This window comes from Lissotriton vulgaris, chromosome 12, assembly GCF_964263255.1.
Source record: "Lissotriton vulgaris chromosome 12, aLisVul1.2, whole genome shotgun sequence".
In the NCBI taxonomy this organism is placed as follows: Eukaryota; Metazoa; Chordata; class Amphibia; order Caudata; family Salamandridae; genus Lissotriton; species Lissotriton vulgaris.
The window spans coordinates 69934748-69948584 of NC_141700.1; the positions used below are offsets into that span (position 1 = coordinate 69934748).

Here is a 13837-nt window from a genome sequence, read left to right on the forward strand (position 1 = left end):
GCCTTCCAGCAGTCTTTCTACATCAGCCTGTCCGACACGGAAATGCTGTCGGAAAGTGACTTTGGGGGCCCCTGGCAAGGCTCCCTGGCCCGTGCCCTACGGTTGCTGGCCAAAGGGGTGCCTAAGGTATCCCCCTGTAAAACCCTGCAGTGTGGCAAGCACCATGGGGTGACTGCGACATGGTCCAGGGTTTTTCACACTCACACCATTTCCCCATAGGAGCCTGTGTTACAGCCTGTTCTCGGGGGTAGCACAAGATCCCTTCGGAAACATTGGGAATCTGACCGAAAAGTGTTTGGTCACATTGTAATCCGGAGGTCAGAACTGCCGACAGTAAGTCGGTCAGTCCCGAATCCGAGACAGTGTCGGTCAGAGGCTTTTCATCCGACATCGTAATGAGCCCCTAGATGTAAATCTGTGTTATTGTCAAGGTACGTTTGCCTTAACTTTATGACTATCTCAACAGCAAGGGTATCAACCCTTTTCCTTTCCGATATCTGGACTGATTTTTTAAATTATATTTCTGTTGTATATTTTTTTATAGTCGTAATTGCAACCATATACTTATTTATGCGTTGGTGGTTAAATGCAATTTATTTCTTTAACAACGTAACCTATACATATATGCACTTAATATGGGCTAGGCGCTGTTGACATAAGAAGTACACATTGGAGGTCCTGCTTGGCGAACCCCATCCAGAGTCACCCTGATATAATTCTGTGATAGAGGGGGCATCTGGTGCAGGTTATGCACCCCATCTGACTCCTGGCTGCACTGGGCGGTGCAATTTATTACTCGACAGCCCGGATCCATGCTGACTGCTGAGAGAGTGCCCGACCGCGAGGGACTGCTTCTAAGATGGCAGATGCCGAAGGCAGATAGGCGACCACAAACCTGAATTTGCTCACCTGCCCCAGATTGTCCCTGACTGCAGGAGACTGAGCAGCAGACCCGGGGGCGAGAACATTTTTGGACTACTACCCCCGAAGATGTCGGGAAGCTGAAAGAGCACCTTGGGCAGCAATGGCTTCGGCGGCACCCAGAGGTGCGGGGCATGGCCAGCCGGCGCTTGATGAGGTCATAACTGTGTTGCTGCTCCTTAGCAAGGTGAGCACTGGGGGCGAGTCTAGCCAAGCTAATCCTCAGTGGACTGGTTCTTGCCTGTGGCGGCGCAGGGCCAATGCTGTGGGCCCGCTGAGATAACAGGACTGTGAACTGTGTCCTGAGGCCTGTTGGTGCAGCTGCTTTGCCGAGGTGTGTGGGGTGGCGGTGTGCCCCCGACACTGTTACTATGCATCAAGCAATCCAGGCTGGAGCCCTAACAGAAGTTGAAGAGTCCCTGGTGTGCCGTTTGATTTAGCGAGACATTAACAGGGGACTTCTCCCTGAGAAGACAAGACACTGCGTAGAAGGCCTGAGAACTGCAATTAGAGGCCCAGACGTAACGCTATGCAGCTGTGACCTAGAGGGGTGGAGTAGCGAGCCACATAGCTAGAGTGGCGTAACAAGTGAGCACCACATACAGAGCAGTCTGCACACTACGTGCATTTCAGGGCATAGACTTCCCCTGTACTGAGACTGTAGCGGTGCTAAGGGACTCATTTAGAGGTGATGTGGTGAGGCCTAGCGAGGGGTCAAACGTTCCTTCCCATGGGTGGAACCTGATACGCACACGCCCACCCTCAGCGTTGAAACCCCTGATGACTGTGGTGGGAAGCAGATATCATTGACCCTCCACTGTGGAAGGCCACTGGGCCTGGACTTGAACAGGGTCTGAACTCCAGCAGACGATTGTAGAACACAATAGCACTTCCACCATACATTGGCAATCCCCTTAGCTCCCAGGGCTCGATTGAGGGTGCTCTGCATGGGCAGTGCTTTGACACTGTATTTCAGAATGTGCAGATGGGCTATCGAGCTCTGCTTCTCACTTGGGAGCTGGCTCCACAAGACAGTTCCGTCTGCTGGTGGGATTAGAACACTCGCAAGAATGCCAGAGAACGTGTCTGCGACTGTCAGCACGGTGGGTCTACAGACACATAAGATGGCCGTTGGGCCTCTGCTATAGTGGAGAACTCGTCATTCACACCTACGAACTCTGAACACTTGCCATGGAAGATCTGTACTGAGGGAGAGTCGTAATAACTGCCTTACTGGTTTGTGCTACCTGGATACTATGCAGAAAGTTACTCAGAAGAAGGATGTGGATGCTGGGGCTCCAACCCAGGGGATATCCACTGAGCCTCCACCGGATGTGGGTGCAGCCCACCCCCCCAACTGGGATCACAGGAGAACCCCACTTTTCACAACATCCTACAAGCCATCACAGCCTCTCGGGAGGTCCTTGAAATGAAAATCAACACGTTGGTCGCTGACTTGGGGCTACTGAAGGATGATCATAGGCGGCTTGTGGACTGTGTCACAACAGCTTAATGAGATCTGGCAGAGGTCCCCCCTAGTGGTGTAACGAAACTTATGGGGGGCCACCCCGCAAAGTACAAGGAGGGCCCTCTTCCGGACTTACTTAGGAGCTCTCAGGGTAGGGGCGAGGCCCCTGTGGAGCCTAGGGCCCCCACACTGCAGAGGATGCAGGGGCCTTTGTTACGCCACTGGTCCCCCCCCAGTTCTGTTGACCGTGAAGGAGAAAATCACAGACATGGAAACCCGATTTTGGACACTAGAAGTGAGAGCTGAAATTGCAGAATACAGATTGTGCCATTATATCAGGATCTGCACGAACGGGTGGAAAGGGATGATATGTTGAGTTATCTAGAATGCTGTCTTCAAGAGGAAATGGCGCCAGAAGGGCTATTGACCTTTTATGCATTAGAACGAGCACATCGAGTGCCAGCACGTCCCCCCTTCTTGGAGTCCTGCCGCTCCCAGTGGTTGCAAGACTGGTGCACTATAAAGACAGGGACAATATCCTGAACCATGCTCGAATGAAAGGGGACCTCAAAGTGGACAACAGCGGGGTCATGGTCTTCCCAGACTTCATCAAGGAAGTCCAAAAACAGCTTGCCACATTCCTGGAAGCGAAACGCTGCCTTCGCCAACAGGGTATCACTTATGGTATGATGTTTCCTGTCAGATTAAGAGTGTCAACCCCGAAAGGAGTACAGTTCTTCCTTAGCCCACAGGAGATCTGAGAGTGGATTGATCGGCACCCACATCCTGATTCACCTGGGGATCTTCCAGGTGGAGGACGGTGAGAATCAGGTCAAAACGCAGAGTCAAGAGCAAAAGCAGGGTGATCCCCTCTAGAGGGGAGGTTCAGCAGGACCAACTGAGTGCAGTGGACATGGTGGCAATAATGAGAAGCAGCAGCATGAGCCCTCTGTCCACAGCCAGTGGTGGCGGCATGCATGATTCGGACTATGATCGCAGATCCACTTCATCTAAAGCTTCAGGAGCAGACTAGCCCAAAGTGACCCCTGGAACAGCTGATTGACTTATTTGAAGCAGCTGTTATTGGTATCATAAAACGTTTTTACACTGGGGGTGCTGAAATTGGGGTTTTCAGTTGATTCTTGTAAAAGCACCCTGCTCCTTCTTGGCCACAAAAGTTCATGTTATTTATGTACACTGCTGGACTGTGGGGAGTCCTCAACATAGCTCTTGAGATGCTGCCCCTTTTATTATTAAGTAGGCGTGGGTACACCTTTGAGTGTTTGCTGTTTGGATGGGGGATTACTGCCTACTTGTCCTAGGGTGTGGGAGTTGGGTTGTTACATATTTGTTTGGTAATAGGCGTTTAACGAGTCACGCCTCATTGATCCTCCCTCTTCATTCCCAGTACCGATGGGGAGAACGGGAAATAGGGCAGGTGTACAAGGGTGGATATTGCAACATGTTTCTAAGATCTATAAAGTTTTTTTGTAACCTTAACAGATGGAGAATCCACATAGCACTATTGCAGTTAAAGAAGGGAATGTGTTGCAGAAGAAGTGGAAGGACAGGCCTATTATACTACATGCTCAGTGTATGCGAGGGACATACTTATTTGGTTATGCCTGGGGGTCCCCTTTTATCACACTGGTACTGTATTCGATCCAGCAGGTAGATATGTAGTGGTGAATGGGCACTTGACAGGACGAGACATGGCCATAATTAACATGTACACCCCGAATGTGGATCAGGGAGCTTTTCTTCAGGACGTATCTAGGTTCTTAGTCCCTCACTAGGTACACTGAATTATTATGGAGGAGACTTTAACTGTGTGGCAGATCCCACTCTAGATTGAACCCACCCCCTTTAAGAGATACTCCTGTCATCAGGTTGGCATGTCTCTTCACGCACTGGCAGGATGCCTTGGGGCTGGTAGACACCTGGGTATGTATGCATCCCTTGATCAGGGAGTACTCTTTCTTTCCGGCCTCCACGAACTGCATGTGTGGTTAGATACTTTTCTCTGCACTCCAGATGTTCATGGGTTGGTGTGAGAAGTCAAATACCTAGCTAGAACCCTATCGGACCATAACCCAGTCCTCCTGCATCTGGGTTGGCAACAGTTGTGACCTTGTATCCCTACCTGGAGACTGAAGCTGAAATCTTTCGAGGATCCGGTCTTTCTTTACTCTAAATGGAACAGCATACAGCATTCATTTGAGGCCAGTACTTTTACTGTGTCCTCCCTCCTGGTGGACTGGGACACCTTATAGGCAGGGATCAGGGGAAAATGTATATCGGAGACTGTGGAAGGTAGGCGTGCACTGGTAGCTGAAGTGGTGGCTACAGAAACAGAACTAAGAGATGTGTAGATGCGGAGGTACTTTTAGTAAAGACATAAAACAATTTGTCCCAGTATTGGAACTTTCATAGATTCCCATGCTTTGTATCATTCTCCGTCGTCAGCCTGGGAGCCTCGGTAAATAGAAAATACCATAGCAGTATGTACAAAAGAGAAAATAAGGCCTAGGCCTCATCTCATTGTGTAGCCTATCTACCTCTTTTTGTGAAAGAGACCAAAACTTTTGCAACAACCAATCAGATTAGCCTCACCCCATAGAACCCTCATGAGAAAGCCTCAGAGCCTCAGATTTTCTACTGCACGTTGTGCTAAGGGAGTCTCCACTGAGCTCTGCTCAGATTTCTCTTCAACTTGGGATTTCTACACCTTTTTCTCTTCAGGATGTCTGAAAAGAAAGCTTTATTCAAAGCCTGTGCTACCTGCTCAATGAAAAGACTATATGTCGAAGATAAGCATAAAGATTGCATTTATTGCTTATACCCAGATCACAAGGCCACTGAGTGCAAGATCTGCAGGACCTTCTCGACCAAGACTCTGAGAGACCGAGAAGGAAGACTTCTGACCTGGCTACAGAAGATGAAGTCTCGGAAGGAGGTTCTGTCTAGTAATAGTGAAGATTCCTCCTCAGCAACATCTTCGAGGACGTCTACAAAAAGGAGTAGGTCTTCCCCTTCTACATCTGCCGAACCTCCTGCTAAGACCTCTCAAAAGACCTCGGAAAGGTCTAAAAGGCTTAGTCCCAAAATATCTCCTCACCATTCAAAGGAGGAAGAGGGATTTCTTCCTGAGGTGTCATCTGGAAAAAAGGCAAGCCAAGGCCTTTCTGTGGCCTCTTCTCCTTCAGAGAAAGAGAAGATCTTTAAGAAACCTGCAAGTACACCTCAGGAGGCGAAAAGAGAGAAGAAAATCCGTCCGCCGCCGACGATCTCCTCAGGTACGTCGACGACGATATCAAAAACCCAATTGACTTCCTTTTCTGCTACGTCGACGGGCCCGTCGTCGAGAGCTTCGCCGACGACATCGTTGACGATGACTTCGTCGACGATGCTTCCTACATCTGTGTCGTCGACGAGACTTACATCCTCGACATCGACGGTGATGTCGCCGGCGATGGTGTCGACGGCGACGAGGACGACGTCGATGACATCTGAAAGATACAGGTTAGTTAGTCGACCTTCCGACCTCTCCGCTGGCGCCATCACCAAGGGTGTCGCCCCCGGCACAGTCCCCGGATGACGCCATCCCCGGTCCTACCCCCGGTCCGGATCCGGCGTCGGACCGGCGCTGCCTGGCACCGTGTTCGACGCCGATAGGTGAGCGTTCACCTATGACCCGGTTCCATCTTTTGACCCTGACTACCAGGAGATGGAAGACGAGAGGGACTGGGAGGGGTATGAGGACAGGACTGGGCAGATGAGTTGGGGGAGGCCAGTGGTCTGGACACTTCTCCCGACACTGGATTTGTCTCCCCTCTTACCGTGGCTATGGAGGAGGGGGCTGCTTACAGCGTGGTGTTGACAAGGAAGGCCAAGGATTTACACATTGAGCTCCCTGTTGCGGCTGTGAGGACTAACCTCCTCACTGAGGTGCTCAAACCGCAGGCAAGCTCCTCGGAGCCTCTACTGCCGTTCAATGAAGCCCTCACCGACGTTCTGCTGGGCACCTGGTCCAAGCCCTCTACAGGCCTCCCTGTAGATAGGAACGTGGCCCGACGCCACCACCCGGCTCCGGCGACCCCAGCTTCCTGTCCGTTCACCCCACCTCCGAGAGCCTGGTGATCCAGGCCTCTACCGCCATGACCGCATTCCCGACCGCTCCCCCGGACCGGGAATCCAAAAGGTACGACCAGTTTGGGAAGAAACTGTTCTCGTCCCTGAGCTTGGGGCTGCGGTCTGTCAACACAGCGTGCCTTTTGGGCTGTTACACCCACTCTCTGTGGGATACGATTGCGGAGGTGTTGCCCCAGTGTCCGGAGGAGGCCCGGACACGGCTCGCCCAAGCCCTAGCGGATGGGCGAGACGCAGCACGATATTCCATCTGGTGTGGACTTGACACCACGGACTCGCTAGGTAGAGCGATTGCTACGACGGTGGCGGTTCGACACCACGCCTGGCTGCGGTCCGCCAACTTTTCGGGTGATGACCAGGCCACGCTCATGGACATGCCCTTCGATGGCCGTTGCCTCTTTGGAGACAAAGCGGATAGCGTGCTGGAACGTTTTAAGGACTCCAGGGCTACAGCCAAGTCCTTGGGCCTCGGCCAACGCCAGCAGACCTCCGCTTTTCGCCCCTTTCGTGGCCAAGGAAGGGGCGCCCCCTCACGTCCAGCCAGCCACAGGCCTCAGAACCAACAGCAGCGCCGGGTCAGTCCACATCCGCTCCCGCAGCATCTGCCTCAAAGCCTTCCTAGTCCGAGCTTTCAGGCCCATACGACACCAGTGGGGGGCAGGGTTTGCCATCACCTCCTCCATTGGCGCACAATCACATCGGACAGGTGGGTGCTGCAAATCGTCCGAAGGGGCTACTCCCTCCCCTTCGAGGCGACCCCTCCAGCCATGCCACCGCAATACCACCGCATGTCGGAGCTGCGGGTGATCCGGCTTCCACTGAAAGCCTTCCTTCCCTCGTTTCGGGGAAGTGTAGTGCAGGTGTTCACGAACAACACCACCGCCATGTGGTACTGCAACAAACAGGGCGGGTGGGGTTGTGGACCCTTTGTCAGGAAGCTCTGCGCCTCTGGCATTGGCTGGAACACCAGGATGTCCCTCTGGTGGTTCAACACCTGGCAGGTTCCCTGAACGCCAGGGCGGACAAACTCAGCCATCGGTGCATGATGGATCACGAATGGCGTCTGAACTCAGACGTGGCAAAAGGCCTCTTTCAGCAGTGGCGAGAGCCTTGCTTAGATCTATTTGCCACCGAAGAGAACGTGCAATGTCATCAGTTCTACGTGTTGGAATTTCCAAGGCGGCACTCGCTCGGAGACGCTTTTCATCACGAGTTGAGCTGCGGTCTGTTGTATGCCTTTCCGTCTATACTACATATACCCAGAGTGCTGAAGAAGATCAGGGGCTACCGGGCCAAAGTCATCCTTGTGGCTCCGGAATGGGCTCGAAGGTACTGGTATCCCGAGCTACTCAGCATGTCAGTCGATCCCCCGATTTGTCTGCCTCTTCAGGAGGACCTTCTGTCGCAGCAGCAGGGGACAGTCCTCCACCCGAACCTGTCCAGTCTCCACCTCCATGCGTGGAGATTGAGCGGCGGCAGTTGCGGCCATTTGACTTGCCTCCTGAAGTCTGTGATGTGCTTCTGGCAGCCAGGCGTGCCTCCACAAAATCGGTATACGCCTGCAGGTGGAACAAATTTGTGGCATGGTGCCAGCAAAGGCTGTGGATCCACTCTCTGCCCCCCTTTCAGAGGTTCTCCTCTTTCTTCTTTCTCTTGCCCAGCAGGGCTCTGTTTTGGGCACTATCAAAGGCTACCTCTCTGCCATTTCTGCCTTCTTGAGGCTTCCTGATCAGCCTTCTCTTTTCAAGTCCCCTGTGGTAAATAGTCAAAGTCAAAATGTTATTGTTAAAATCATTACAATTCACAATAAAACAAAATGGTCCTTTAAAATTCAAACAATTTATAATACACATTACATAAAATTATCATCTAGTTGCCTTGGTCCATTGCTGTGTGCTTGTAATCATGGAATTCATTGGGGAGGTTTGATTTATACAAAGTTAGGTAAATGGGCGGAATGGTCCTTAAAAACTCTTAAGTTCCCCCCCCCCCCCCCACCCCCCCCTGTGGTAAATAGATTCTTGAAAGGCATCACTCATATGTTACCTCCTGTTCTTTTCGTGATGCCTCAGTGGGACTTGAACCTTGTTCTTACCTATTTCATGTGCGCTCCTTTCGAGCCACTTCACAATTGCCCTCTTCGTCTTCTGACTCTTAAGACGGCATTCCTGGTTGCCATCACCTCTGCCAGGAGAGTGAGTGAGCTCCAGGCTCTATCTTCTAAACCTCCTTTCCTCTCTGTCCATACGGACAAGGTTGTCTTGAGCACTCGTCCTTCTTTCCTGCCCAAGGTGGTTACAGCCTTCCATATCGAGCAGACCCTCACCTTGCCCACCTTCTTTCCGCCTCCGCATGCCTCAAAAGAGGAAGAGAGGCCCCACCGTCTGGACCCAAAACGTGCACGCTCCTTCTATCTATACCGCACATGCCAGTTCCGGGTGGACGACCAGCTCTTGGTTGGTCACGTGGGCGCGAAGAAGGGATGGGCGGTGCACATACGGACCATCTCTCAGTGGGTCATGTTGTGCGGACCATCTCTCAGTGGGTCATGTTATGCATCAAGGTCTATTACTCTTTGACAAGAAGGGAGCCTCCTGTTGGGCTGAGGGCCCATTCCACTCGGGCCACGGCGGCTTTTACTGCCCTGGGCCGGGGAGTCCCTTGCAGGACATCTGTCAGGCAGCTATGTGGGCCTCACTGCACACGTTTGCTAGACACTACTGCCTGGACAGCCAAGTCCGGAGAGATGGCTTTTTCGGCCGTTCCGTTCTCCAGGACTTTCTGGTGTGATCTTGGTTCGCAGACCCACCACCAGGGTTGGTATTGCTGGGGTATCTATTCTAAGGTAAGGAATCTAACACTAACCTGTTTCTTTCAGATGCACAAGTTACTTACCTTCGGTGAAGTATCAGGACTCGGATTCAGATGATTATTACCTGGGTCAACATCATCCAGAGACTCAATTCACTCCCCATGACACTCATCAAGAAACATCTGGTCAAGGAATGGTTGCCATGCCGTCTTCACTAATAAATGATCTGCAGCTGATGTTGTTGGATTACAAGAAGAGGTTCCCATCTCAAACCTCCGAAACCATGCAACCTCCCCCGCCACCACCTCAGCAACCTCCTCCTACTCTGTGGCATCAACCTCTCAGAGACAGGGAGAACGGCCTGTGACAGAAGGACATGATGTGGTTACAGTGCCTGATGATGATGATGACGAGTCTCATTAGATGAGGACCAGAATGTGCAGCATGTCCAGAATCCTGACTTAGAATGGGACGATTATGTTATCCCAGATCCGGCTTCACCATCTCCGGACCCTGTGGATTCGCCTCCAGCCAGTGGTAGAAGTGGGCGGGGACGGAAGGGCACGGCGTGCCCCTACTTCTAAAAATAATTTCAGCCCGTTCCCCTACTTCTTTCTTTGAAAAAAGCATCCCGGGACGGAGAGAATAGTCCTACTAAAAATGATAACTTTTTTTTCATCTTCCAGGGGCTGCTCGCACTTCTCTGTTGAACTCCAGAGGCTGCAGCAGCCCCTCCCTGAGCTCGCACAGACCGAGGGCGGGCCCATTGTCATTCCGATTGAGGCTGATTATCCCCTTTGGAATGACAATGCGCCCGCCCGCTGCCTGCCTTTAGGATATGCCAGTGAGATCTGCATGAGGTGTCTCTGGTATCTAGGTGCAGGCCATGGCTCGTTGTGCAACAAATATACGAGATGGGTCCACAAATGTGTAATCAAAACTTTAAAACAATCCCACTGGGGCGTGAGAGGTGCGCTGTGGGCAGTGTAATCTGCTGTTTGGAAACCACAACCCTGACGTCGCGACGTGGAGGAGGCGAGGAAAAGCATTACATTCGTTCAAGCTATTTTTATAGACAGTATACTTGTAAAACACTTGTGGCTGTCAAAGGCGTGACCGAGGGTGCTTGCTTCTTCTAATGCGTTTTATGGAATATATATTTTGCTTAGTGCTCTAAGCTGTGTTTTTATAAGTGTGTTTTGCTGCTCGGTACGTGATGTATTAAAGGGGAAATCCAGCGAATATTACATTAGTCTCAACACCCAGCAGACGTAATTGAACAAGGGAACATCGTGGGATGCCTATTGTTGGGGATTGTTCGAAATACAGGTCTTGATAAACAGAACGGGGTTTTCCTTTAAACTGCCAGACCCCTTTAACTGGAGGACAGCGTGATCTTAAGCCCTCCTCTGCGCTCCTGTGGCCTTTAAGGTGTGAGGCTCTGCTCAGGGGAGAAGCCAGAAAATCAAAATGCCCCGAACTTTGAACTACACTTATAATGGCAAGCAGCATGTGATGAGAGTGTCCTTTGCACTCCCTAAAAGAGCGGCCTTCACTGCTCCATCCAACCAAGGGAGTAGTCAGAAAATTAGAATGCCCCCCATTTTGCAGTAAACCTCTGATGCACACCAAGCAACATAAGAAAATGTGCCCATCCTCCACTCGAAGAAGTGACGGGGACAGGAGAAGTGACGGGACAGGAGAAGGAGAAGTGAAGTGAAGGGACAGGAGAAGGAGAAATGAAGAGAAGGAGAAGTGAAGTGAAGGGACAGGAGAAGGAGAAGTGATGGGGACAGGAGAAGGAGAAGTGACGGGGGCAGGAGCAGTGAACGGGGCAGAAGTGAAGGGACAGGAGAAGTGAAGGGACAGGAGAAGTGAAGGGACAGTAAAAGTGAAGGGACAGTAAAAGTGAAGGGACAGGAGAAGGAGAAGTGACGGGACAGGAGACGGAGAAGTGACGGGACAGGAGAAGTGACAGGAGAAGTGACGGGACAGGAGAAGTGACGGGGCAGGAGAAGTGACGGGGACAGGAGAAGTGACGGGGCAGGAGAAGTGACGGGGACAGGAGAAGTGAAGGGACAGGAGAAGTGAAGGGACAGGAGAAGTGAAGGGACAGGAGAAGTGAAGGGACAGGAGAAGGAGAAGTGACGGGACAGGAGAAGGAGAAGTGAAGGGACCAGGAGAAGGAGAAGTGACGGGACAGGAGAAGTGACAGGACAGGAGAAGTGACGGGACAGGAGAAGTGACGGGACAGGAGAAGGAGAAGTGACGGGACAAGAGAAGTGACGGGACAGGAGAAGTGACGGGACAGGAGAAGTGACAGGACAGGAGAAGTGACGTGATGGGACAGGAGAAGGAGAAGTGACGGGACAGGAGAAGGAGAAGTGACGGGGCAGGAGAAGTGACGGGGCAGGAGAAGTGAAGGGACAGGAGACGTGAAGGGACAGGAGAAGTGAAGGGGCAGGAGAAGTGAAGGGACAGGAGAAGGAGAAGTGAAGGGGACAGGAGAAGTGACGGGGACAGGAGAAGTGACGGGGACAGGAGAAGTGACGGGACAGGAGAAGTGACGGGGGCAGGAGAAGAGACAGGGGCAGGAGAAGAGACGGGGCAGGAGAAGTGACGGGGGCAGGAGAAGTGACGGGGGCAGGAGAAGTGACGAAGTGACAGGGGCAGGAGAAGTGACGGGGGCAGGAGCAGTGACGGGGGCAGGAGCGGTGATGGGGGCAGGAGAAGGGAGGGGGTAGGACTGTTCCCATTGGGCGCAGAATCTAGACTGATTAGCATATGGCTGGGTCCAAACTGGAATGGCATGGTGAGCAAAGAAACAATGGATTTAGGCCCAAATCTCTGAACTGGGGTGAATGTATAACATTGTTCTGCATTCTGTCTACCTGTAGTTCTTTTTGCTATATTATTGAGCAGCTAGCTGGCGACATGAATATGAAGGAGCCTCTGCGGGTTTCCGTGAGTCTAGATTCTCCTGAAGAGTCCCTTTCTCTTCTGAGCACTGCTTAACACATGTGTACAGGAGGAACCCTGTATTCATGACCTCAATGTTTGAGACAAAAAATAATCATGGATTTCTGAACATTGAGTAAAAGCATTAAGGTAACATGTTGTTCCTGCTTATATTTCACACGCTTTACATAAACCTGTATTCCCTATGACTGTTTGCTTTTTCCTGAATTAAACCTCAAACATGTTTATCCATTGTTTTAATTAAATACCGTTATAAGCTGTAACTGGTCAGTGAAATGCTAAACGTACTAAAAATTGGTATGTTTTCCTATTTCTAGCCACGCCCCTGACTCCGCCCACTGATTCACTCTTCGGTTATTCCCGCCCCCCGATTCTCCACCCACAGTTCCCCTACTTTTTTTTCCCCACTTCGACCACTGCCTCCAGCGGACATAGGGGGCTTCCATAATCTTATGGAAAGGGCATCTAAACGATTTGGCCTTCCTGTTCCTGTCTTACAATCAGACTGTTTCCTCTACGATTTTAAAGAGCCCTACAAAAAATCTATCCATTCCATACCCATAGTAGAGCATGTTTGGAATGAGGGCAAGAAAGTAATGAAGAAGGTGAACGATCCTCATCGGAAATTATAGATTGTGCAATGGACATTGCTACAACGGCTTTTCGCGCCTTAGCAGGTTCAGCGGTCCTGAGGCGTCAAGGTTGGCTGAGATGTACCTGTTTTCGCCTAGAGGTGCAGAATAAAATTCTGGATCTGCCCGTTGACGGAGACATTCTGTTTGGCAAGCATGTAGATGATGCTTTACAGGACATTAAAAAAGGTACTGAAACGGCAAGGTCTTTGGGCACACTTCAATATCGAAAAGTACCTTTCTGGGGTGCAAGAGGTAAATGATTCAATCAATCGGCGTCTTTCTCACCAATCTTCCAGAGGTAGACAGGGACGTCAGGGGAGAGATACCTCTAAACGCCAATAGCGCCTTCCTGGCTCTGCCTACTGGTCCTTCACCCCTTGTACCATCGATAGGGGGCAGGATTACAAATGCTCTCGATTTCTGGAAGATCATAACAACAGATCAGTGGGACCTACAGATCGTTCACTTTGGCCATACATTAGAATTCCAAAACCTACCACCTCCCAGAGCCCCTCACGCCACAGAATCAAAACATCTGCATCTTCTACGTATCGAAGTTTCTCAACTGCTCACCAAGGGAACGATAGAACCAGTGATACTCTGCCAAAAAGGAAAAAGGTTCTATTCAAGATTTTTCCTCATTCAAAAGACGGAAGAAAAGTGGTGTCCAATCTTAGATCTGAGGGAGCTCAACACCTATCTCATAAAACTCTCTTTTCAAATGCTTTCTCTCCAAGACGTCTTACGTCTTCTAAATCCGGGGGATTACATGGTGACTCTGGATCTCCAGGACGCTTATTTCCACGTTCCGATCCATCCAGCTGACAGAAAATTCGTACGCTTCACACTAGCCAAGAGCCACTTTCAGTTCAA

The 13837-nt window shown here is 51.1% G+C and overlaps 1 protein-coding gene across 1 annotated transcript in view; it reads left to right on the plus strand.

Annotated features, from left to right (window-relative positions):
- LOC147673324 (phospholipid-transporting ATPase IK-like) overlaps positions 1–13837 on the plus strand; it is a 460742-nt gene that overhangs the window by 353503 nt on the left and 93402 nt on the right. The window lies entirely within an intron of this gene.